The sequence below is a fragment of the Ambystoma mexicanum genome, chromosome 7p, assembly GCF_040938575.1.
Source record: "Ambystoma mexicanum isolate Mex_15411 chromosome 7p, UKY_AmexF1_1, whole genome shotgun sequence".
NCBI classification, from domain to species: Eukaryota; Metazoa; Chordata; class Amphibia; order Caudata; family Ambystomatidae; genus Ambystoma; species Ambystoma mexicanum.
Genome location: NC_090939.1, coordinates 820,022,433 through 820,049,289, shown reverse-complemented (window position 1 = coordinate 820,049,289; position 26,857 = coordinate 820,022,433). Strand labels below are relative to the sequence as shown.

At 43.1% G+C, this 26,857-nt stretch overlaps 1 protein-coding gene across 4 annotated transcripts in view; it reads right to left on the bottom strand.

Moving 5' to 3' along the window:
• Positions 1-26,857, bottom strand: part of ASMTL (acetylserotonin O-methyltransferase like) — an 816,255-nt gene that overhangs the window by 766,950 nt on the left and 22,448 nt on the right. The window contains exon 2 of one of the 4 annotated variants that reach the window (XM_069636973.1): positions 14,900-14,992. The exons of 2 other annotated variants lie outside the window; for them this stretch is intronic. The gene's annotated coding sequence lies outside the window, so the exon portion shown is untranslated. The remainder of the gene's footprint in view (positions 1-14,899; positions 14,993-26,857) is intronic. One more of the 4 variants, XM_069636975.1, reaches the window with a different exon arrangement.

Sequence of the window (26,857 nt, the reverse complement as noted above, 5' to 3'; positions counted from 1 at the left end):
AATTTTGCACTTTAACAGGTACCCTTAGTTTTTGTTTGCTGTGTAGGGAAGCTCCCTCCTAGCGATAGGGCAAGTTAGGCATTTTGTTTTTTTTATTTTAATAAAATTCATTGAACAGGACCCCTAATCATCCGAGTCTGTCTTCCGATTCACCATAAAAAGGCAACAATAAAAGAATGTTACTATTTAGAAGTATTTAAGGAGAAAAATGTGAATGATTTTATGAGTCACCGAACATTGGCAACACTCATCACTTCTTGCAAATGCTTTAGTGACATAGGGGCTAATCCAAGGCATAAATTAGTTTTCAAGAATTGATAAGCAGAGTTTGCAAATTAAAATGTTTTTGATTAGCAAAGAAACCTATTTGCTTAGCAATGTTGTACTAATAGTTTTAATGTCGCTAGAAGCCAAGACATAATAGAAACAACAAAACAGCATTTTTGTGTACAGCTGAAGTAAGACATTAATGAGAGGAGTGTCTGTAAAATGTAAAGGTTAGCTGGATTAATGGACACAAATAAATAGATATGATAAAACGCTCTGAAAACAGTTTTCAGTGCAAGGCTCCGTGCAGCTGTGTGCAGTAGGTCTTGCGCAGGCAGTGTCTCGTATATTGTAAGCTAGACCCATCATTTGCTAGTTTCATAAATTCAAAAAAAAATGTAGAAGGAAAAGCCATAGCCTAAGACCAAGACCAAGAACGTAGTATGATGTTGCAGCAGGCATAGTAATGGCCAACTTCAGGTGGACAAAATGTCCTTTGCCCGTCGCTGAAATCAACAGTTTTCATTATAGCGTTAAATACCACTTTCAGTGTCGGGCAGGGCCTCCAACGTCTCTCAAGTCCGAGCCAGGTAGGCCCAAGTGCAGCATTCCAGCCCTACATGGCCATGAAAGAGGTATTTATTACTATGAGCACTACGAGCTGCCATCTGTGGTGCAGATACATTTTTGTTTGTTTTATAAAAAACAGGATTTGTGCAATTCATGTTTCCCTTAAAAAGTAATTACACATATGTTTGTGATTGGAAAGAACTATATCCAGGACTTAAAGGGGAGCCAGGTTTACAGGTGAGTGGAAAGGGACTCTAGGTGTGGAACTCCATTGGAGATTCGGCCTGGTGCACTGCCTCCAGCGACAGGGTGAAAGCTGGGGAGAGGTGCAGTGGGCCGGCGTGAAATGTGGGTGTCTACCTGCAGATTCTGGATTGGCCAGCTCTCTCCCGCAGGTGCCAATATATAATGCAATCAATCGTAGAGCAAAGCAAGTTCTTGAGGCCAACCTGTCACGACCCTCGCCCAAAACCCGCTCTGGCAAACCCATTGGCCAGGTGGAGTCAGGACTCGGGCCTCTAGAGCCTGGCATCCTCTTCAGAAGCCCTCATGGGGCCAGTCCTGGCACCTATGGTGCCAGGCTCACACACCATGAAAAACAATGTGCTTGGGAACTACTTTTGTATTGTCAGCCAACATGGAGACATCCACATAGCGGTCTAGTGTTTTGGGTGTGGTAGCCTAGGGACTACTTTACCTGGACTATTTTGTTGGGGCTATTTAAACCACAAGACAACACGCTTCGCGTTACTTTGCAGCTTGCAACGTGACGCTCACCGTGTCCAGCTATTCCCTCGAACCTTGGATAAGCAGAACCTGCAAGGAGACAAAAGGAACATCATTAGCAGCAGCATCTTACCTGCAGTCTTCATCTTCAAACACTCGCAGCTACTGAGAACAGCTTCCTCGAACCTGCACGCCTCCCGGACAGAACGACCTGAAAGAGGAAGATGGAGGCAACATTAAAGTAAGCAGTAGAGACATTTACAAATTACGAACTGCTCAAAAGGCTTACCTGGCTGGTCGCCTCTCGGCTGGCACCACTCCGGACATTCCACTCGCGCTGAAGAACACTGCGACCTACAAGGAAGGAAAACACAGGTTAGCAAAGGCAAGACTTTGCAGCGCTGCGCATAGCGCTTACTTATCGCATCATAGCGCTCTTAATGCGCCATCATTTACCAGAAGGGCTCAACCAAGCCAGTTCACCGCGCTGAAGCTCCGCATACCTAAGGGAGAAGAAAGACATTTTAAACAAAGAAAGCCATGCAGGATAGCAACAAAACTAAAGAACAGCAATAAGACCTACCTGAAGAATATCAAACGGGCCGGATTCAGTGAAGTAACTGGACCGCACTCGCCCAACAAAGACAACGTGCGCCTGCAAAGAAGGCAGGACGGAGAGCATGCCTAATTCTACCACAAGGCAGAACCTTCCCCGCAGACCACATGAGGGCAAAGCTGAGAAGCATACCAGCGAGTAACCCAGCTCGGGTGGCGTCCATGTCAATACCAGGTGAGCGTAACATAACCACAGTGTATGATATTGCAGTAGCTCTATAGATTTACAGACTGGATGAAAGTATTGTTCACTACTTTATGTAAACATCTAGTTAGCTTTGTGTATTCATTATGTAAGAGGAAAGGAAGGAAGAGACTAAGAGTGGATGGCGTAGCAAGCAGAGAACTGGTCAAACTAGATGGTTTATTGTAATTTGTGGCCAACTCATTTCAGGGTTCCTGATATAAAGCAACTGGGTGATAAGTTATAGAATGTAAAGGAGTTTGGGACCAGCTCCTGGGCTGAGCACCAGTTGTATAGATGCATGGAACCAGCAGGTCACAGAATTGTTTGCCATCAAAAACATCTGGCAGCGGGATCATGTACATTTTCAAAATGAAACACAGTTGACACTGAGATTTAGATGCACTAACCTAAAATTACTGAAAAACATGGAGAACATCCAATGTTTTACAGTAGCAGTAGTTTAATCATGCATTATGCAACACTTATATTGTTAAGAATGGAACTGCACTACTGTCTTTTTTAAAAAATAGTTTGCTTAACAAAAGTATCATTCCGATTACTTCTGGTTTGCTCTTATTTTTTGAAAAGCACTGACTTTTCTCGTCTTGCTTAGCACTCTAACATGGCCTTTGATTGCAGCAGTAATCATCAAGGAAATGATTACTGCTGCACTCTCCTTGTCCATTAGAATCCTTTGAACTTTCATGGAACAAAGAAAGGAGGGTGGAGAGAACCCTGGGGTCAAGAAAGGAATGCATGCTGATGTGTGCCTTCATTGAACAGGACAATTTAAAGATGTATGTGATAATTTCGCTTTATGTAGGTCGGCCAACAAAAAAGACGATTAGTTTTGGCTGATTTTGGGCGGCCTGCAAAAAGCGAAAACATTGCCTCACCCCGCATACGGGATTTGCTCAAAATCGGGGGGGGGGGGGGTTCATCCCCGAACCCCGCTCCATCAGCAACCCCACACACTCCCCGAAAATAAACACATGCAATGCGCAAACTTACCTGTTTTCCGTCGTGGCCGCTTCCGGGTCATGGCGTGTCCATCAGCCGCTGCGTGCAGTCATGTGCATCGCAGGGGCTGACAGTTTGCTTTAGAAAGACCGCTCAGTGCAGTCACAGAGCAGTCTTTTTAAATAATTTTTGTTTATTCTTTTTTTTTTATTTTTTAAAAAGGTCTATTGATCTAATACTCAATTTAAATAGCTAGCTATGCTACACAAGCCTGCAAAATTGTATAGCAAATTGCTATGCAACACTGCTTATTTTATGCTTTGCATAATAGAATTATAACATTCGCAATAAATGAAACAGAGCAGTCTTATTTGAATCAGATCTTTCTCTAAGGAAGACATAGAAGTCCTTATTAGGAACGCTAAGAGTCCATGAGCAATGGAGCCAGATGGCCTGCCCAACTTCATTTTGAAAGAAAATCCTGGAATGTGGGCTGAGATAGTATATGAAATATTTGCATCTGTTGTGCATTAGGGATGTCTCCCTGAACATAGAGAGTAAGCTACATAGTGCCCATTTATAAAAAAAGGAGGTGTAACTAATCCAGCCAATTACAGACCCATAGCCCTGTTGGAAATATTTGCAGGGTTGCTGCTTCTGAAACCGAGTACATGGTCTGCTGCTATGGGCAGACCAGTAAAGCTTCAAACAAGATTTAGGAAAGATTATGGGACTTCGTTAAATGGTTTGTCGATTTTGTTATTACAGCAACACTCGCGTCTAAAAGGTAAACGACCCCTGTACATGGCCTGTGACCTATCCAGTGCATTCTGGTGGCTTCACACAGGCTATGGAATAAGTTGCATGAATGGGACATTCAAGTCAGCCTGTAGGGTTTACTAAAAGAACTACACTACTCAACATACATACAAATGAGATTGAATGCAACGGGCGATATGAGTGTCCCAGTGGAGTCTCGATTGGGTCTGCGGCAGGGACGTGGTCCTGCGCCAAGTCTTTTTAAAAAAAATATATATCTTTCCTCCCTGCGCCCCCTCCATCTAATCCAGAATAGGGCTGCCTCAAGCCAAGGAACTGTATCTCTCCAGTCCTGAAATCTCTCCACTGGCTTCCGGTTGCTGCAAGGATCAAATTCAAGACTCTCTGCATCATCCACAAGGCTTTCTGGGGCCTGGGACCACACTATCTCCAACTTTCCCTCGCTAACTACTCCCCTGCCAGAGCCCTATGCTCCTCTAATTCCAATTCTTTGCCAAACGATTCTCCAAGCAAAGATTGGAGGGGTGGGGGGGAGGAGGGAGTCTCTCTTCTCAGCTGGTGACTCTCTCTGGGACACCTTCCGTGCCCCTCTCAGACTTGAGCCAGACGTCCTTAAATTCCAGGAACTGCTCAAAGCACTGCTCTTCTCTACCTCTTTCCCTTCTCTGCTAATCGCCCCTCTGCAGCTCTGACCGGTAGCCCGATCCTCTGAATCCCACAGGAGCCCAGGCCCTTCCCCCCAGTCAACACCAGCACCCCTCCACCCAGTGCACTGCCCAGTGGACCCTTCTCCAGCCTTTCCATTCCCCTGCACGTCTCCCCAATGCACTTGCACGGCCAAATGCCACAATGCCTAGTAGGAACGCAACTGTTATTACGGTGTTGCCACATTTTTTTGGTTCAGCTGAAATTAAATCAACTTTTCAATACTTTTAAGATACAATCATATGATTAAAAACTATATATAGCAATCAAACAGGAAGACAAAACAAGAAAAATACCGTACAAAGGAAAAGGCTTAACTACTTCAGCAACAGAAAAAGAAAAGTTATACACCATTTCAACTAAAATAACAGATACGACTCAGTACCCAATTTTAATAATTTATTACATGATAAAAAACATGTCATGAGCATATGAGTGTGTAGATGCAAATATACATATAAAAGCCACAACATATAACACAATGCCATTATGATAAGTTAGGACTATTCAGAGCTTAGAACATCGTTGAATTCGATTTCCCTGCCACGGAAGACTGATCTAACATCAATGCATTCAAAAAACCAACAGTAGCAATGTGAATAGAAATAATAGATGTACATAAAATAACAGGCCATCTCATCTCTACATTCAACAAACCAAGATACAAAGAGTGTTTTGATAAGTGCTTCATACGCAGCTCAGTAAGGGCAGGGCAGAGTGAAATCAGATGTTCGAGGGTTTCTCTACATGAACAATTCTGACAAAAGCGACAAAAGTTCTGATCCACTGTGATGATCTTTCAGGTGGCCAACAAGTGTCTGGTGGCCCACAAGTTGAGATGGAGGCGTAGAATGGAGAACAAAGCTCAGGGGATGGCGATTTACAAAAGGTATGGCTCCATATTGCGAATATTTTTGTCTCCAAATGGATTGCCAGCAAAATATTTATATTTCAGACACAGGTTTCTGTTCTCAATCCAGTCCGTTTGGTATATATTTCTCTTGGCTTTGTCAGGATTAGAGACCAACATTTCAATTGATATGTCTGCCAGAGCAAGAATGCGATAAATTCCCTTTAAAAAGGCTCGGACAAAAACATGCTGAGCTGAGAACAAATAGGACGCTAGCACCTTCAAAATGACGTTCAAGTCAGTGGATACAAGACATTTTCTGAATAAAGCGCAAAGTTGCCTGTAATAAAAAGCATTAAGCAAGACGAGGCCTAATTCATAGTGCAGACAAGGACCAGGGATACAGAGCGGGAGGTGTAAGATATTTTCGCCAAAATTTTGCTTCCAATTTATTAAAAAGGCTACTGGGCAGAATTGCTCTAGATTCCAGCCTATACAATAAGCATGGAGTAGCTTTTTGGTTCCAATAAGTCAAAGCAGGTTTAACAGAGAATTTACCATATCTATGTAGTATTATTTTTGTCTGCGATATGGCTGTTTCATATTTTCTGTCAATGCTCTCCATCTGGCCTTTTGATTGAACCAAACCTTCAAAAACCATTCTTAAATACATATAGCTAGGGAAAACTTCTAATCTTACATCATTGATGGACCAAGATATGTGCCCTCTAAAAGATTAATTAAGCAGATAGACTACTATCTGAGTTTTTGTGGTATCGATTTTTAATTCATTTTGATCTATGTAAATATTGAAGGTGGTGAGCAATTTCTGCAATATCATAGGGGTTTTGGATAGGAGTACCAGGTCGTCTGCATATAATAAGGCTTTAATCGAGACCCCATTAAGTTTAGGAGAATCAGAGCAGACATTGTCAAAGACCTGTTTGACATCATATATGAAAGAATTAAAGAGGGCTGAAGCAAGTGTACATCCTTGCTTTAGCCCTGGAGATGGCAGAAGACAACAAACCTTCCATTGACAGACGAATCTGTAATGATGTATTAGAATGAAAGAACCTTCGTCCCATAACTAACTCGAATTTTGTTCTCAAATTGTTGGACAAGGTAGCCACACAGCAACTCCAACACTTTGTTGAGAACCTGGGGCTTCTGCATCAGCAACAATCCGGCTTTAGAGCATCCCACAGCACTGAAACCGCTATGCTAGACCTGCAGAATCAGATGCTGACCATGCTGGACGACAACAAATTGGGGATGCTTATGCTTTTAGACCTTAGTGCAGCGTTTAACTTGGTGGATCACCACCTTCTCATCAAGGCACTAGGGGAGAATGTTGGCTGCTCGGAGAGAGCCATCGACTGGCTCCTATCCTTTCTATCCAACCGTCAAGCAAGAGTACATTGGGGTAGCAGTTTCTCCGTCCCATGCGACATCATTTTCGGAGTGCCCCAAGGGGCCAGCTTATCCCCAATGCTTTTCAATATTTATATGCGCACTTTGTGCAGCCTTCTGGTTAAAGCCGGAGTGTCATTTACTAATTATGCAGATGACACCCAACTCATATTGGAGTTGGGGGGCAGGGATCATGCCACGGATAGTGAAGTGCTCTCCAAGGTTTACAAGTTAATAGACGACTGGATGCAGGCAAATTGGTTGTGCCTGAACGACTCGAAAACTGAATTAATGTTGTTTGGCTCCAGTCATCAGCTGGAAAATTTAGGGGCAGAGTACAGATCTTTTCAAATAAAAAACGCCATTATCCAGGTGGCTCCCAAGGTGAAGACTCTGGGTATGATGGTCGATTCAGTTGTTGACTCTCACGCCCAGACTAACTTCCTCCAAAAAAACTCAGCGTATTATCTCAGGCTTATGAAAGCCATCACACCACTACTTAATGAAGCAAACAGGGCAACGATAGCCAGAGCCATCATTCTCTCACGGCTCGACTATGGTAACGCCCTGCTGCTGGGGGCCGCATCTAGGGATCTATCCAATTGTCAAGTGATCCAGAACAACGCGGTCAGATTAGTAAAAAATTTGAAAAGAAAAGACCATGTTACTGAAGAGAGGCGTGCTCTGCACTGGCTTAGAGTAGAAGAACGTATCAAGTTCAAAACTCTCTGCCTGGTACATAAGTGCCTTTATGGCACAGCGCCTGCTTACTTGAAAACACACATAGTGCCCTATAACCCCAGCAGAAACCTACGCTCGGGCGGCAAATGCCTCCTGCATGTGCCCAGGTTCAAGCTAAAAACAGGGCTGGGCAGATCATTTCTTGTGCTAGCTCCTAAACTGTGGAACAGCGTCCCCGAACCCCTCAGGTCCGAAGTTAATCACTTTGCTTTTAGGAAGATGTTGAAGACACACCTTTTTATTTGAGATCTTGGTCGAGGACTTTCTTAGAGTCCTTGTAATGCGATAGTACTTGTTCTCATCGTCTGTCTCATATGTTTTGTTCGTCTTGTAGTACCGGTGTTTTATGTACAAGTGCCCTGATGCCCTCGGGCTACCGGCGCTATACAAAAACCAAATACATACATACATACATACATACATACATATATGATGTCACTTATGGACTGCGGGCACCTATCCCTTTGTAATTTTGACTTAAGCAATACTCGGGAGGCTGAATTAAAAGCAGAGTGCAAATCTATGAACGTGAAGTATAAGGGTTGTTTTGTGGCATGGCATTGTGCTTTTATGGCGTTGAGACAAAGCAGATTCACTGCCGTGCCCATTCCTGCCATGAAGCCTGACTGGTTCGGATCGCGTCTCTGATTGGATAGTGTCCAAGCATTAAAGTCTCGCAAGATTAGCCATGCAAAAATCTTGCCTGCGGCATCCAACAATGCAAAAGGACAATAGTTGTGCGACTACATGCAATCGCCCTTTTTAAATATTGGGACAATCAAGGAAGCACGCCATGAGATTGGAAGGACACGATATACCAATACGTGTTGAAAGATTTTATCCAGGATTTGTCGCCCATAATTTGGGATTAGATTTGAACATGGCGTTGTTAAATCCATCGGGGCCCGCGGCTTGAGATGAACTGGTTTTCCTAATAGGATCTTCTACAATGGATGCCGAGCGTTCAACTGACCAAGGAGAATCTGAAAGTTGTTCTTAAGTAAACTTATCGAACTGATCATCAGCGTAAAGGTCAGAGAAGTGCTTTAACCATTGATGTTCTTGTGCGCCATCGGCCTGGGCACTGCACTGTACTTCATGTGCGCGGTTATTTAAAAGAGCCCACGTTTCTGCAGAGTTTTTATTTGACATGGCCAATAACATGGCCTCACTGTCTTTCTGGAAAAGGAGCGCTTTTCGAACTTGAATCCAGTTGTAGTTTTTACACTACGCGGATTTGAAAGCTCCAGCCTTTGCAGACTTTGTGAGTGTCAACATAGATTCCCTTTCCCCTTCTATAAGCCGCTCCCCTGTTCCTAAGCTCATGATCATAAGAATGATTGCGTTTAAAGGCTGTAGGGGCCGATGCTATGATGGCATTCTTATATGGGAACATTTGAGTATATTGCAGATCAGATCGCTGACTCAGATTAGAGTCAAGTGCACGACTCAAAGCATTTAATTTGGACTCTGACCACCAAAATCGAGTCTTACTGTTGTTGACTGTCAAGTGTTGCTTGGCATATTGTCTTGCTGTTTTTGTCTGATGTAGTGGCCAAGCCCACTTGAGTGACAACAGGTTATGATCACTGTTTTTATGTGCAACGATCTATAATCGTTCTATGATCAAGAATAGCTTTGGATCAACATATATGTAATCAAACTGGAAGAAGATCCTCTGCTCCATATGAACTACCACTGTTATTCTTTCCCATGTCCCTTCCCATTTAGCCTTGTGCCGCTTTGAAACACAATCTGTTGTATAAAGCTCCTTACAAATGCTCAATAAAATAAATAAAATAAAATTAGATTACTTCACCACGATGTACCACCAGCCGAATACTATCCCAAAATGCCTTAAGAGATTCCCAGACCCAAAAGGTATTAGTACATATTTATGAGATTTATATTTAACCTTGGGGATATACTACAAAGATGGGATGAATCAATCAGAGGGTTTCTAAAGAAGGATAGGAATTGTTGGCTTTGAGGTGTGCACAGATGTGCAGAAACGTTGGTTGATAACGTGCCCGGACACTAACGAGTTACGTCAGATCACTTTTCGAAAAAATGTTCTTAGGCTGGACCATCTGTCAAGTGATCGTTTTTGGGCTTGCATAATAAGTGCTGACTCTACACAATTAGTCATTTCCCTTACATAGGTGCTAATATGAATACATTAATTGTTGGGTGGAAAATTATATAAATGATTTAAGTGTGTGCATTTTATGAATTTTAATATAGATATGGTCGGCTATTAACATATCATATTGGACGTTTTTGTTTTGTTCGGTTTAAGGGTAATTTGTTTGTATAAACACAAATACAAAAAATAAGCTGTATTTGATAGTAAACAGAAGCTCTTCTTTAATGGGGCAAATAATGAGGAACACTTAATGTAGATTGTGGGCTAGTTGTAAATTACAAGTGTAAGCTAATTCTTTAGTAGGCTAGCTATTGGATTGGAAAGATGTTATTAAGATTGCTCTTTTCTTCCAAACAGAGTTTGTTAAAGGGGATTCAACAGCCCATAATCTATTATAATGAAATCATTTTATCAGTTTAATATTCTGGGAAAAGCCACTAAAATCATTTGACCATCATTCTAAGATATAAATTAGAGATGCGACCATCATTCCATGATAACAGACATCTCATGTTACTCCATGTCAGGTGTGAGATGCACAGCCTGTACTTCTAGGTATAGTGTAAAGTAACGTTACAAAAAAGTACAGGAATACAGAATGGAAAAAGCTAAAAGGCAGGACGGTATCCCTACAAAATATCCCCATCAAAAATATTGCCGTACATATGGCCGTTTGTCTCGTCATAGGCAATATTTTTGGGGGGATATTTTGTGGAGTGGGGTTTGCGGGGGTGTCCCCTGCACATTTTAAAATAATGCAGGGGTTGCGTGTGTGTCCCCCGCAGGGTCCATGAGTCAATTTCGCCGCAAAAATATGCTGATATTTTTCCGGGGATATTAACACATGGAACCGGCAGGACTTGCACAGCATCTAGAACCGGACAGGTGACATCCTGAGAGCTTTTCTTTCTGCATACTTGTAGGGAAATAAGTATAATGTAAATGGGCGTCACCTTTAGTGTAGCTGATACGTCTTGCGAGCTTCCAACTGCGTTGGTGCAGGAGAAAATGAAAAAGAAGGGGTTCTGTGCTCTTCTCCAGAGCTCATGTACAATCATTGGCAAATGGTGTGATCAGGGAATGATAGAACACAACACGTAAAATAATTTTGCACATTAACCCTCGTTTAATAGGAGCCAGAGCTTCCTGTATTTCAACACAGGGTTCAGGTTACGGGCAAAGGCCACCCGAGTGTCTTTGACATCACTCACCACCTTGCGGGTCACCAGCCCAGAACAGATCAGGTTCTAGAGGGCTTGGTGGCTCCACTTGTCTGAGATGGGCACATATTAACCCTCAAGGTATCTCAAAGCAACTGAGTAACTCCCCCTTTATGCATATATGTGATCATGCATTGATACACGTATAGGTGACTCATAAAAGGTTACAAACACTTGGTTGAGAGTACCAGAAATGCATTAAACATTTTGCTCAACGTTTTGCATGCGTCATTTAAACTTTTACATAATTGCTGTATTCTGCAGCAGAGAAACATTTTACGTATCCTCATTTCCTATTTATCCCCAGTACTGTACTATGAAGTACTGCCACAGACACCCACTAGCCTCATTCACCCTGGTCTTACAATTCTATTCATAAGACCTCATTTAGGGAATCTTAAGTAAAGTCATGTCATCCAATTTTCCTTCATGAAAGGCCTGGATCTATTTTTGAAGATGTGGCTTAAAGCATTATACATAGAGCAATGGAGGAATATGCTGAAAGAAACGATTTAGTTATCAATCCTGCCAAATCGAGCGTAATAATGTTTGGCCGATCAACTATAAGAAAACCAAAACTACATTGGAGTATGGACCATAAGTCAATTCCAATAGAAACAAACAAAAAAAAGTAAAATACCTGGGATTTAATCTTAGATCTAATCAGTCATTACAGGACCTAACAGAACTTGAGAGTATAATTCACCAATGTGTCAATTGAAAAAACTCCTATACTTGTTTTGTAGATTCTCCCACATGCCTCTAATAAAATTATATAAAAGGCAAAATCATTCCGACCATCTTGTATGGCATGGAATGCAATCCCAGTGCCTGCAATATCAACTGGGACCGTCTCGAGGGAAGCTTATGGAAAAGGACTTCTCTACGCTTGTCCTTCCCCATTTTCAGGTTGAGATATGAGTTGGGTTTACAATCTCTTCACTCTCATTTTAATTGGAAAGCCCTCACTCTTTATAGACTGATCCTAAACCCCCAAGAGCATTCTCTGTATGAGGATATTAATGATTGTATTCTCTACAGAAGAATTTCTATTTGTACAGCATACAATATGATGCTGAAAACATCGTAGAGAACTGTGAATGCACTGGCAACTTCTTAATAAAAAATCCTGATAAAGCGAAATGTGCTCTTATGTGCGCTGGCTAGATAAAAACTAGAGCATCATTTAGTAATTTAAAGAACACTTAAAACTTCACCTTATGTGAAAAATCAAGTACGTACGTACTTCCTTATATTAGAAAATTCTTTAATCCAGTATGGCGTGCGGAGCTACTGTATTTTTGTGTAAACTGGATTAAAACTGTCTAAAGTGTTGCATCCACCCCTCTTCTGCTGTAGGGTTTGATTGTAGTCCCACCTGATTCAACTGTGTGGCATTTATCAAGGACCAAAGGTTTTACTCATTTCTACCGCTCATAGCCGCCAACATTACTTCTTTACTTTACATATTTGTACCACACACCTAGAGACCCGCAGGCTTATCGGTGCATGACAGACAACAAACTATGAAAGGTCAGAGAACGAATACAGATAGCATAACATAATGCCAAACATATAAGACCATCTCTTTAATATTGATAATGTCTATTTGCTATAATTACATTTTTTCATTTTTTTTTTTACTTTCCTTAGCCTCATTAATGTTTCCTCTATCAACAAATTACAATTCTGTAGCACACAAATGGCTTTCCTGGTCTCCTTTTTCGCAAGCTGAATATTGGGATCAAGCTTATGTAGATGCTTGATTCTTAAAGACTGAACAAGAGAGAAAAGTGAAGACGCACACCTTGTTTGCTGAATTAAGTAACACCCAGACCAGAAAAACTCATCTCACGCCTAAACCCAAGAAAGGTGAACCACTGTTCGTACACTTGACATTTTCTAAACAAATCGGACAGATTAATTGAATCCTGAATACAAATTGGGAGATCACAAGACTAGAGCCCCAAGTTACCGATTATAGCATACACCAGAGGTAAAAACTTAAGGGACCATCTCATCACAGCAGAAATAATTTACAAAGACAGACCTTTATGTCTAAACCCATATATGGGATGTTCCCATGCCTTCACTGCAGCCACTGTAATAACATACAAAGAGGAGACTACGTAAGACATCCTTGTACAGGACAAAAGTTGCCCCTTAGAAACTTTGAAACCTTTGACTCCAAATTTCTAATATACAGACTTATTTGTCCCTGTGGAAAGTTCTATGTGAGACAAACAACCAGAAAAATCAAGGAGAGGCTTACAGAACACAAATCCAACATTAAAACGAACAATCAATAGTCACCAGTAGCCAGGCATTTTAGCACAACTTAAATATATGGTTTTGGAGATGGTCAAATCCCCGCCAAGGGGACGCAATAATGATATGATGTTAGCAAAAAGGGATATGTTTTGGATCCACAGATTGGATTTTTTGGCACACACAGGTCTCAATGAAGAATTTTCATTAACCCCATTTCTGTAATTAACAAACCAGTACCATCTATTGCCTTCTAACTATTTGACTTTACCTATTCTGACATAAGACGAATAGCTTGATGTATTATGATTTAGCAGGATGTAATCTAACTAATATAGCAAATGTACAGATCACATCTAATCCCAAGAAGAAATATGAGTGAAGGGATAGCTATATTTCAGATATACATACCATTGCATATACTACTGATATTACTACCTCTCAAGATCGTCTGAACATCACCATGTTGTAACAACGCAACACTTATGTACTATACATGTCTCAAGAAATACATATTTATTTTTAAATGTTTTTATTGGCATTTATAGGTATACAAAAACCGTTGAGCAATTGTTTTGGATTGCATCATCCAATGCATATATTGTATGCCAAGTGAACTTCAGAGAACAATAACGAATAAACAAACAATAACAACAACATTGACTGTCCCATAATTTACTGACTTGTAGCGTTCTATGTTTCTTGCGTAGAAGCCCAGGTCCGAAGCCGGAACTCTGCGTTGGCCCTCATAGGGAAGTGGTATATCAACGTGCGTGGGAATAATTGTCTGATCTATGCACCGTGTTCACATTTGGCATCGAGGGGGGGGGAGATTCAAGGGGGTTTATAGTTTGTCGAGAAGATCATGTCTCCCAGGAGGGCCCTCCAGGACTCCAGTGTGGTGCTCAGGTCATCCCCTCCCCGGCTGTTCCCCTCCTCCCAAGCTCTAGTTTCAGGCGTGGTCCACCTCTCCATCTCCTTAATCCAGGGTTCATATCTGGGGCCTGCTGGCGATTTCCAGGCCATGGCAATCGTCCTCTTAGTTAGCAAAACTCATGGACATGGCTTGTGTGTGAAGTGCCTGATTTTCTCAAGAAATATGTAATATATACTTACCACGTCCATTGTGGTAGAATTGTCATCAACAGGCATCTAAATTGCGGAAATGTATGTAACAAGTGCTTACTCTGTACACAATAAGACACCCAAGTTGTTAAAGTATATAATGCAACTGTCTACTGTTTACGTTGAACATAAGGGTGCACCCAACAGAACATACATGTTAGTCTCCAAACTTGAACACTTGACAAGAGTGCTTCCAGTTTTTGAAGATAACTTATTTAGGGTCAGCACCTACCATAAGGAATAATCATGTCGGCACAGTAACAATGTTACATCTTAGAAGGACAGCGTTCAGTCTCAACAAATGTAAACAATGATGAGAACGTTACCTAAACACGTACGTGATGTCAATATTTAAAGCGGTCATTTTGGATGCCTCAGCTTTCTCGCTGGAATTCCATGCTGTTCGCCTTGCCTACCACCTACAGATAAGAACGAACGAGAGATAGACATCCATTATGATCCTAGTAGAGACAGTACCAGCAATCATTAGGATAGGTAGCTAATCACCATCTCAATGGCATTGTAGATCCATACAGAAGGGACGGAACGCAAAAATATACGCCTAAGTGCACAACGGCCATAATCTCTGCTCACAGCATGCCTAGTGATACCATCACGTTGAGCAAGAAGTCTCCCGGACAATAGTAACAGGTTGACACGCACATTACAAGTGGTATCTGGTCGTTCTGATTCTTTGCAGATCCCCACATCTGGAATGAACGAGTATGGCCATGGATTGATTTGCTTAACACAGCATTTCCATATATTGGGAAGTAGGAATTTTATAATTCAACATTTAAACCACACAATATAGTGTTGTATATACATAAGTGATATAAGTGACATCACTCAATGTAGAACGTTTTTCACAGATGCAATTAAGAACAGAGTATCGAACACATGAAAGTGCAGCCAATCAAGAAGATTAGATGCCCTTATTAAACAGAGATCCTGTCTCTGACTACTACTCAGGTGACCCTGTACTGATATATACACATATCCATATGCATAGACACACATGATAAATAGACATAACTAACAATAGTGTTGTATTTACATTCTAGAGATTGTACGAAAGAGGCAGCAAAAGAGAGAAGACTGATGTAAACTTTTGAAATTGTTGACATTGACGAATTATGCTCCTGAGGAAGGGCTATTGTATCCTGAAAGGCATCAAGCTCCTTTTTAATGTATTCTTTGGATATGGATTATTTGAATTTTTATCCCCAAAAACCTTTTTGAATTAACTGTATTTTCTAGCTCACTAAATTATGCACATATTGTAATGTATTTACTGCGAGTGTAAACATTGTAGTATAACGATTACAAAATATTTTGTCTTGAAATACATTAACATTTGACTGACATTGTGGCCAGTACCTAAGGAGTACAGGGGATGGGAGACTCCATCAATTACGGACCCATTTCTGTTATAGACTCTTAAAACCCCATAGAACCAATTTTATATAATGAATCTATAACTGTCACACTTACCTGAGTCTCTGCAGGAGCAAAAGAGTCCTCTGGTTCCTTTTCTGGCTCTACACCACCCCTCAGTTAGTGGAAAGTCTGGCCTGCCAAAAGAGTGAATGGTTAGGATTGAATAAAGGGATAGCCTACCCTCCTTCTCCCCCAACCCACTTAGATACCTAATTCACTACAGTGTGTGTCTCACCTGTGTGTTTAGTTTGGTACACACTCCATCCTGCTCGTGCAGGGGCGCTATTTTCTGGGTGATGCGTCGGATGTTGCTGTTCTTGAGAACTGCCTCCAGCAGTTCACCGCTTTAGTTCCACGAGTTTGTGTTACCCAGTTACTGCACTGGGATTTTCAGTTCAGGCAAGTTTTCAGGTAAGTTCAGGTAAGTGCTAGGTTTGTAGAGTCACCAAGTCAGTGACTGCCCAGTTACTTCAATGGGGTTATTCAAATATAGTATTTCTGATCTGCCGTAGCGCTTGCTGATTTGCGTGCCAGTTTACAGCACTAGACTGCAGCAATAGCAGTGAGCGGAGATGGCAGACGAGTTCCAATTGCTTTTCTCTTTCCTTGCAGGGTAACTGCGTCGGGTGAAAGGTGCTCAAGAAATGATGGAAAGCTGGTTCCTGCTCCAAGCGGTGCGCGAGGAAAGTTTTACAGTTCTGCCTTAAAGCGCGCTGCGCGGAGATTTGCAGGCGCGTGAAACTCACTGTCAACTAACTCCTTTGTCTCTCTTCTTCTCGTTGCAGGGCTAGATCCGACGATGCGAGCGCCGACTCTGGCCGTGGGAAGAAACCGGATCGGGAAACTGAAGACTAGGCGGCAGTAAGCGTGTGCTCTCAAGCTTACAGGAAGCACACGAAGCACGGGCTGAGCTCCGGGCGTGGCTTTTAAAAGGCAGATACGTCCAAACACTAAAATGCACTGTAGCTTCCAGGATGTTCCACAATGTCCATATTGGAGTGGCAGGAAGTGATGTAAAACCAGGAGACAAGTGTGCAACTTCCTATGTGATGGGAGTGTTAGTTCTGAGTAACTGATGGGAGTGTTTTGAATGCCAGGCCTTTACCCACTTGGCCCCTATCCGACTTCCCCACCTGCCTCCACTTGCCAGAGCTAAAGGGGGAAAAGGTTTATTTGGGAGTCTGAGGTTAGTAATCATGGCAGTTCTCCCCCTCAAGGCCCCTCTCAATGATGTATTCCCATGTCCAGGTTTAGTGGGATTATCTCGGTGCAATTTACGTACCAACCGAGAAGCATGGATATTCGTAATACGTTCCCATGATCCATCCTGGGGCCCATATCCTTTCCAGTCTACTAGACAGTCTAGGACCCTTCTTACCACTTTGGAATCTAGGATGCCTTTAACCTCGAATTCTGGTTTGTCACTTTCTATTGCTATTGGATCTGGGGCTTTTGGTAACCGAGTCCCTGGGTGTACCAGCTTTAGTAATGACACATGGAATACCGGGTGAATGCGCATGTGTGGCGGTAAAGTTAATTTCATGGCCACTGGGGAGATCACGGCCTCTATGGTGAATGGGCCCAGGTATTTGGGTTGAAACTTTCTAGGACCCTTTAACGAGATGTATTTTGACGCCAACCATACTGAATCCCCTGCTTGGTAACTCTGGGCCTTTTTTCGATGGCAATCGGCATACTTCTTCTGTGTGTCTTTGGCTGCTTGTGGATGTACTGCTGCATCTAGCTGCTTGCGTAATACGTTCGTGCAGGGTTTTAACCGCTGGCATTTCAATTGTTTCTGGTGGGTCATAGACAGATGTCCAAGGGTTTCGTCCAAATAATGTGTAGAAGGGAGTTTGTTGTGTGGAAGGGTGCATTGCATTATTATATGCATATTCTGCCATCCATAAGATCTCCACCCAGTTGTGGTCTGTTTGGTGTAGGAGACAACGAAGGTATTATTCCATGATTTGGTTTGTGCGCTCTGTTTGTCCATCTGTTTGTGGATGGCGACTAGTGGACAGGCGAACTTCCATTCCAGCCAGACAGCAACATTTTTTCCAGAACTACGATACAAATTGACTGCCTCTGTCAGAGATAATCACAGACGGCAACCCATGTAGTTTCACAATGCGATCCAGAAAGACCTGGGCTAGTATTGGAGCGGAAGGAAGTCCTTTTAAAGCGATGAAATGAGCGATTTTAGAGAAAAGGTCAACCACCACTAAAATGGTAGCATAACCTGAACTGGATGGCAAGTCTGTGACGAAGTCCATTGATATGGTGTGCCACGAAGCAGGTGGTATTTCCAAGGGTTGAAGTAATCCTGCTGGTTTCTGCCGCAATGCCTTATTTTGAGCGCAAGTATCACATGCATTCACAAACTCTGCAGTGTCTTTTCGCCAAGTTGGCCACCAATAGAATCTTCCAATTTTCTTGAGTGTCTTAACTACGTCGGGATGGCCTTCTACAAGTGAACTGTGATAACTGATGAACACTCTTTCTTGTAAAGCATGTGTCGGAAGGTATAGGCATTTGATAGAATGGAAGGCCGTCTTGAATCGAATAATGCAATCCTTTCATGTCCCATGTTCTTAACTCTTCCGTGGGTAAATCTCATCTAATTTCTTCTTTGAGTGCGTCCAACGGTGAAGGGTTATTCCCGCAGAGGCCTAAAATTTTGTTTCCCGGGATGATGTCTACTGGATCAGGTTGCTTAAAAGCTTCTTCATCCTTGCCTATGTGGGAAAGAGCATCGTCTTTACCGTTTTTAACTCTGGGTCAGTAGGTCACTATAAAGTCATATTCCATCAGGAACTTAGCCCAGCTGAGCTGTCGGGATGACCGAGCCTTGGCTGACCTTAGGTATTGCAGATTTTGAAGATCTGTTATGATCGTAATGGTATGCTTGGCTCCCAGCAAGTAATGCCTCTACTCTTGGAGGGCATTTTTGATTGCCAGCAGCTCCTTTTCCATTATTGCGTAATTTAGTTCAGCTGGAGAGAATTTCCTCGACCAAAATGGCAATGGGTGTAAAAGACCTGAGTTTGGATTTTTCTGGGACAAGGCCGCTCCCATGGCCACACTTGAGGCATCAGTTTCAACGATATAAGGGAGATCTGGTTGTGGATGTTGGAGCACCAGAGCTGTGGTGAACCTGTCCTTCAGGGCATGGAATGATTCTTCTGCTGTAGGTGTCCATTCAAATTCCTGTTTTTTGCGTAATAAAAGATGTAATCGGGCGCACCAGAAGCGAAAAGCCAGGTATAAAGCACTGATAAAAGTTTGCAAAACCGAGAAAGCTTTGTACTCCCTTGAGTGATGAGGGAGAGGGCCAGGTGAGAATAGCATCTACTTTTCGATTGTCCATTCTTATGCCTTGCGACAACAATATGTACCCTAAAAACTCCACTTTGGTAACATGGAAGAAAAATGTTTCTAGCTTAGTGTATAGGTGGTTCTCACGCAGCTTTTGGAGTACTGCCTACACGTGTGATACATGTTCTTGGATATTTGCAGAGTAAATAAGAATTTTGTCAATGTAAACGATCGCGCATTCGTCAAGTAATTCCCGTAGTACGTCCTTCATGAAGTGTTGAAATGCCGCCGGAGCATTGCAAAGCCCGAACGGTATTACCCGATATTCATACAGGCCGTTTCTGATGCAGTACGCCGTCTTCCATTTGTCACCCTCTTTGACGTGCACTAGGCGATAGGCCCCTCGGAGGTCTAACTTTGTGAAGAATTGTGCTTGTTGTACCTGATACAGCAGTACTGGTATTAATGGTAGTGGATATTTGTTTTTCACAGTAATCTGGTTTAAGGCTCTGTAATCAATACCTGTTCTGAGATCCCCCTCCTTTTTCGGTCCAAAGAAGAGGGGAGAGGCGGCGGGCGACTTTGAGGGACAGATGAAACAGTTTGCAAGATATTGTTCCAGGTATTTTTTTTTAGATGAGCGTTTTCCCCTTCCGTTAAAGCATAGATACGACTACATGGTACTTGCGCCCCAGGTATTAGATCAATTTGGCAGTCGTATGAGCGATGCAGGGGAAGTGTGGTAGCTTGTTCTTTAGCAAATACATCATGAAACGCTTGATATTTGGTGGGCAAAATTCCTATTGCGTTTGACGTTGGTACTGACTTCAGGGATGCGAGTAGTGGGTGTACTGAAACTCGGTCTTTGGCATAACAGCGATTACATTCGCTCGAGAAGGTCAAGTACCCCAGTTTATCAGTGGGTTATGTGTTTCCAACCAAGGCATGCCAAGTATCAATTGGAACTGTGGAGCTGTGATGAGATCAAACGTGATTTCCTCCCTATGACCATCTTGGCAAATCAACGTAACTTCTGCCGTGCATTGAGTAACTGAACCGGAGAGTAGCTGCGTGCCATCCACTGTCGTTATGTTATCCGCAGTGGTCTTGGAGCACACTGGTAACCCCATCCTACCAGCAATTCCCAAGTCCATGTAGTTACCTACGGCCCCACTATCAGTGAAGGCTTCCACTGCATGCATCTTGGAAGGATATTGTGGATCGCTGATGACTACTGAGATAGCAAAGTGTGAGGTAAAATTAGGTTTTTCCACGCTCGACAGGCCGACCTCTAGATCTGCCGGGCATTGGAGTCTTGCGACTCGGCTGTCTCTTTACTCCCATCCATTGCTCCAACTGTCTTTTGCGGGGTTTGGCAGGGCAACTACGAAGGAAGTGACCAGATTGCTCACAGTATAGACATAGCTGTTCTTGACGCCTTCTGTCTCGCACCGCCTCTGTGAGTGGACCCCCGAACTACGCCCAATTGCATGGGCTCGGCATGTGTTTCAGTGGATTGACGTGCAGGCGTTTCCTTAGGTCGCGCGTAAAATGCTCTATTTTCAGAACAGGCGCAATCAGTTTTTCCGTTTAGCAGTCAATGGTCAAGCTGAATGGCTAAATCTATATAATCTGCACAGTTATCTGGAGGATTTACTACCTGTGTCAGCATGTCCTTAAGCTCCCCTCGTAGGCCTCTATAAAACAACGTGCTTCCTTTTTTTCTGGCCAATTCACCTCTGCCACTAGACGATTAAACGTAGCTACATAAGCCAGGAGATCTTGACTGCCTTGTCTGAGAGATAAGAGCTCGTCATCTAATGCCTGTCCCTGTGTGCGATGAGCGAAGAGTTTTTCTAATTTGAATTGGAAGCCTGCGAAATTACAAAGTAACGATTCGTCCCTATTCACTAAGGGGACCGACCAGTCTGCTGCATGTTCCCCCAGGAACGATAATACAAAGGCCACTTTTGACTGGTCTGTAGGGAACAAACCTGGTTGCGCAAGAAGTGCAAACAACACTGATTCATAAAGGTCCCAAACCTTTTAGGGTCTCCTAAAAACCTCTCTGGTGACGCTAATGGGATATTCCCCGGGTTCACCACCTGTACAGGAGCAACGGGTGGAGACTGTGGTGTTGGTGCACAGGTAGCTCCACTAGGTAAGGGGGCCAAACCTGCTTGTGTTTGCAGTAGCTGCCGGGCTATTTCATCAGTTTTGTCTTTGTTAACTATCAGCTCACGCTGCAATGCATTAGTCTCAGCGCGTACCGCAAGGACCTCTGCTCTCAAATTCCCCAGTAACTGGGATAATGATCCACCTCCGAAGTCTCCATTGCTCAGACAGTAGTTTAAGGACTGCTTTGTGTTCCGTCACGCTTACCTGAGTCTCTGCAGGAGCAATAGAGTCCTCCGGTTCCTTCTCTGGCTCTACACCACCCCTCAGTTAGTGGGAAGTCTGGCCTGCCAAAAGAGTGAATTCTTAGGATTGAATTAAAGGGATAGCCTACCCTCCTTCTCTCCCAACCCACTTAGATACCTAATTCACTACAGTGCATGTCTCACCTGTGTGTTTAGTTTGGTGCGCACTCCATCCTGCTTGTGCAGGGGCGCTATTTTCTGGCTGATGCTTCGGATGTTGCTGTTCTTGAGCAATGCCTCCAGCAGTTCGCTGCTTTAGTTCCACGTGTTTGTGTTACCCAGTTACTGCACTAGGATTTTCAGATCAGGTAAGTGCTAGGTTTGTAGAGCCACCAAGTCCGTGACTGCCCAGTTACCTCACTGGAGTTATTAAAATATAGTATTTCTGATCTGCCGTAGCGCTTGCCGATTTGCGTGCCAGTTTACAGCACTGGATTGCAGCAACAGCAGTGAGCGGAGATGGTGGAAGAGTTCTAATTGCTTTTCTCTTTCCTTGCAGGGTACCCGAGGTACACGACAAATGATGGATAGCTGGCTCCTGCTCCAAGCGGTGCGCGAGAAATGATGGAAAGCTGGCTCCTGCTCCAAGCGGTGCGCGAGATAAGTTTTACAGTTCTGCCTTAAAGCGTGCTGCGCAGAGATTTGCAGGCACGTGAAACTCACTGTCAAATAACTGCTTTCTCGCTCTTCTTCTCGTTGCAGGACTAGATCCAATGATGCGAGCACTGACTCCGGCCGTGGGAAGAAGCCGGATCGGGAAATTGAAGACTGAAGACCAGGCGGCGGTAAGCGTGTGCTCTCAAGCTTACGGGAAGCACACGAAGCACGTGCTGATCTCCGAGCGTGGCTTTTAAAGGCAGCCACGCCCAAACACTAGAATGCACTTTAGCTTCTAGGATGCCACGATGTTCCACAATGTCCATATTGGAGTGGCAGGAAGTGGTGTAAAAACCAGGAAACAAGTGTGCAAAGTCCTATGTGATGGGAGTGTTAGTTCTGAGTAACTGATGGGAGTGTTTTGAATGCCAGGCCTTTACCCAATTGGCCCCTACCTGACTTCCCCACCTGCCTCCACTTGCCAGAGCTAAAGGGGAAAAAGGTTTATATGGGAACCAGAGGTTAGTAATCATGACAATAACTATTTAAACTGAATAATTTATAATTTCCACAGAGAACATCTTAATTTTTACCTCATATGGGGATTTTTCAAATCCATCTGCGACTAGCCTGTTAAATTTATCTATGTTCCCATCATGCCACTTCAGTCGATTTTTCCCCCTCATTAATTACTAATGAGGTTGTTTCATTCCTGGGGTAAATCCCTAAATTCTCCTCAAAATCTGCTACCAACCTACGATTGTCACTCGTATTGTTATTAATTATATTAAATTGTTTACAATTTTCCCTTAATGGACGACTCACAAAAATATAATCAATCATTGAAGAATGTAACCCCCGTTGCCAAGTTGGAAAATCCTGCCAATTACTACCCAATGATTCATTTAACAAACATAACCCCAACCTTCCATTAATTTTCACCACTGCGTTCCTTCCACAGTTTTTCTCTTCCCCTCTTTCCATACCTGCCCTCCATTCTTCACTCGATTTACCCCTAAACCATCCCCACAATATGCATTCAAATCACCTACTACCATTACTAAACCTCATGGGTAGGATATAAACCATTCCTCAAAAATATCACATATTAATTCCAACATTTCCTCAAAATTTCTCTTTAACGGCATCCAATAGATATTAATTATCAGGAGGAACGTTGTTTCCCTTTGTTGAATCTTCTTTAAACACACAATCTGCAGACCCTCCATCACATTTACTTTTTTGAAAACTCTAAAGCCCATATCACCGCAGACAGCCACAATTAAAGCCCCCTCACCCCCTGACGGTCTGCCTATCTTTACCCGAGTTGCCGGTTGAAAGGTAATTCCAAAACCTGGCTCGGATTTTAACCAAAGCTCTTGTAGACACATGATTAAATAGGTTCTTAAAAATAAACCCAATGAGTATTCCAACATAATGTGGAAATCGAAATAATATTATACCTTCTATCGCATTGTTTGAATGTATGTTGGCCTACGCCAAGTTGTCTAAAACATCGTGTAAATAGATTCCGCGGCAAGGTCTTGACCTTAATGTATTGTGTAAATCGCCATCTTGGATTTAGCCGCCATTTTAGGTTCTCTTGTAGTGTGGAAGTCACCCTGAACAACAAAATGGAGGCCGAATGACATTTCGAGTGGGATTCTGGCCGTTGTGACCTCCGCACACATGAATAAGTAATATGCCCGCAGGCCACTTGTTGGGGTCGCGAACTGAGACCTTGTCCTATCCCTGACCTATGTGTAAATGAACAACTGTATCAGCGGAACTGATCAAATGCATACATTATGGGATTGACCTGGCAAAAGAACTCTAGGCCTGGTTCCAAGAATGGTTAACCCGCGAGGGGGTTGGCCAGAACTGGATAAAAAGTATAAAAACCCGAGTATCCCAATGTAGGTCTCTCACACTAACACGGCGAACTACAGTTGATAGTTTGTTCTGTTACTCTGAGGGCCGAATAGCTATCCGTTTGTCAATTGACTTTTGGTAATTGTTGTATCTTTGAATAAAGCGCTTTATATGTCCTTTGTAACCTGTGTTGGTGTGTTTCCTTTGGGCTTCCCGGCCTCATATCAATTTTTCTGTTTCCACAGTTGGCGCCCAAATAGGGACCCTCAAGATTGATGCCGGATCATTGAAGGTTGACGCAGACTATCGAACCGGGATCGGACGGTGTGATTCTGTGGGCCCGACCGATCGAGACGCGATACCTCGGCAGCGCTGCACGATCCGATCCTTGGACGATAGTCGTGTGGTCTGACACGGCATCTTGACGAGGGTCCAATTTTGAGGCGGGCAGATTTGTCGAAACCACCAAACACAAGGTAAAATTCGTTAGGTAAGTTCTTTGGTAAACCGTACGGTCCTCCTTAGGTTTGGTCAGGTGCAGTCGTGACCCGGCTCTTAATTTAACCCAGACAATTTGAATTTGGCGTATTGTATCTGCAGACACAATTATTGAACCAGGTAACACCAATTTTTTGTGAAATTCCTGGGAAATTGTCTAGCTGCTTTAGGGCTCTGTTCCGCAGCGATCGACAATCCTTGGAATTTAGCCGCCCGGCACCACAGGAGGGGTCGCCGGCGTGTACTATGTACTGTAAGTATGGCATTGGAAGTATAGTATTTAATGATATTTGGCACAGACAGACCAGACATGCCTCCGAATTTCAGTGGCCAATCAACGGTAGTTTTGAGATCCCCCGTATTGAATACTTAGAATCGATCTTGTTAAAGAAAAAGGCTAGACCAGCATCCTTTGATGTGTTACAGAATTGGAAGAAAGAAGCATTACAGCCGCTTAAAAGTAGGGATAAACATGCACGTCGTCATAAAACAAACGTTAAAAAAGCATTATTATATGATAAAGAAAAGCGGTTAGAATCAGTTAAAGATATGGATAGAACCTTTTCACTCGGGATCCAGAAAATGTATCCCTCTAAAGATTTCCATGTTTCTGAGGAATTTATTGAGAAATTATTAAATGAACGCAGGCCCGATGCCTCAGCGCCACCTCCGTATTCTCCTATTTTGGGCGCTCTGCCCATTCCTGCTGTTGCTCCTGTTGTTACTCCTGTTCCCCCTATACAACCCATTGTTCCTAGTCCTTTGGTTGTTGTTCCTCCGCCTATCGCGCCACCACTTCCCCCTGCACCGATAGTTGCACCTTTGTTAAATTTACCTATACCTCCGCTCCCGAGTGGCCCCGTATTGATTGAAGTCGATCCAGGTGCAGGGTCAAAGATTGTGACTCGTAGTACTGTTTCTGCAGATAAGAAACAAGAATTGTTTGCATGGGCTAAGCATTTCATGGAGAAAGGTGATCAAGCTAATGTTTTTTCCACATTATCTAATTTGAATAGTTTTCCCGAGAAAAATGTTTTTAATCGAGGGTTTGGGGACTCATTAGTGTGTGATTTGGGGTAGATTACAAAATTCGGATCTTCCACAAGGGGTGAGAGATCTGAATGCTTTGGCACTTTCGAGGGACACAGAGAAGAAAGTATATGGACATGTTGAAAGATTGTTTGAGTTTAGGAAAGACTTTGAAAAATCACGAGATGAGGATGATGAAGATGATAGAATATATGTACAGACGCGGTTCCTTCCGTGTCGTAGATCGGCACCTGAGGAAGTACGAATTTGTACCAAAGATGCGGTTCGATGGATCTCGGATTCATCGATACCGCCAGACGAAGTGTATGACACGTATAGTCAATATACAGCAGAAATGCAAAGAAAGGTAATTCAGGTGATGGTACAGCACCTACAAGAGGAATGTGTAAGGAAGAGGGTTAGTTGCCCCATAGAATTATTGGGGATTTGTAAAAGGGCTTTTTCGCCCGACACTTCTACAGCTGCCTTAGCGCTCGACCTGGCTCTATTGCTTAGTAAGCGGCCGGAGGTACCTATATCTCAGTTGCCTATGAGAGAGGTTCCTCCGACCTTTGTCCCAAAAGTTGAGATCCCCGCCAACGCTGGGACTGGTGCCCCCGCTGTGGATATCCCTGCACATTATGTATCGCAATTCGTTCACGTCCCGTTTTCACGACAGGAAGTGAACACAATTAGACAATCAGTTCCCGATATTAGGAAAAACCCGACGGGGTTTTACAAAGAAATAGAGTCCGTTTTACAGTCCTCTGTGTTCACCTTGAGTGACATTGACTTGTTATTCCCTGTACTCCTACCCGTAGATGTATGGAAACAGGTTCGGACAATAGACGATGTGCCGGGGCTGGGAGATACGTGGGCAAATATGATTAGAATTGATGGAGAAAGACCAGCTGGTGAGAAACCACCACAGGTAATACTTACTTTACCTGATAGGATTGTCGCTAAACTAAAAACTATAATTCCAGAAAAAAGGATTATTTGGGAGAAGCTTACGGCCTGTGTCCAAGGGAAAACTGAAGGCGCCACCGAATTTTTTAATAGATTCGAGCAGGTATTTTCTGACTTCAGTGGACAGGATTTAGGTACAGA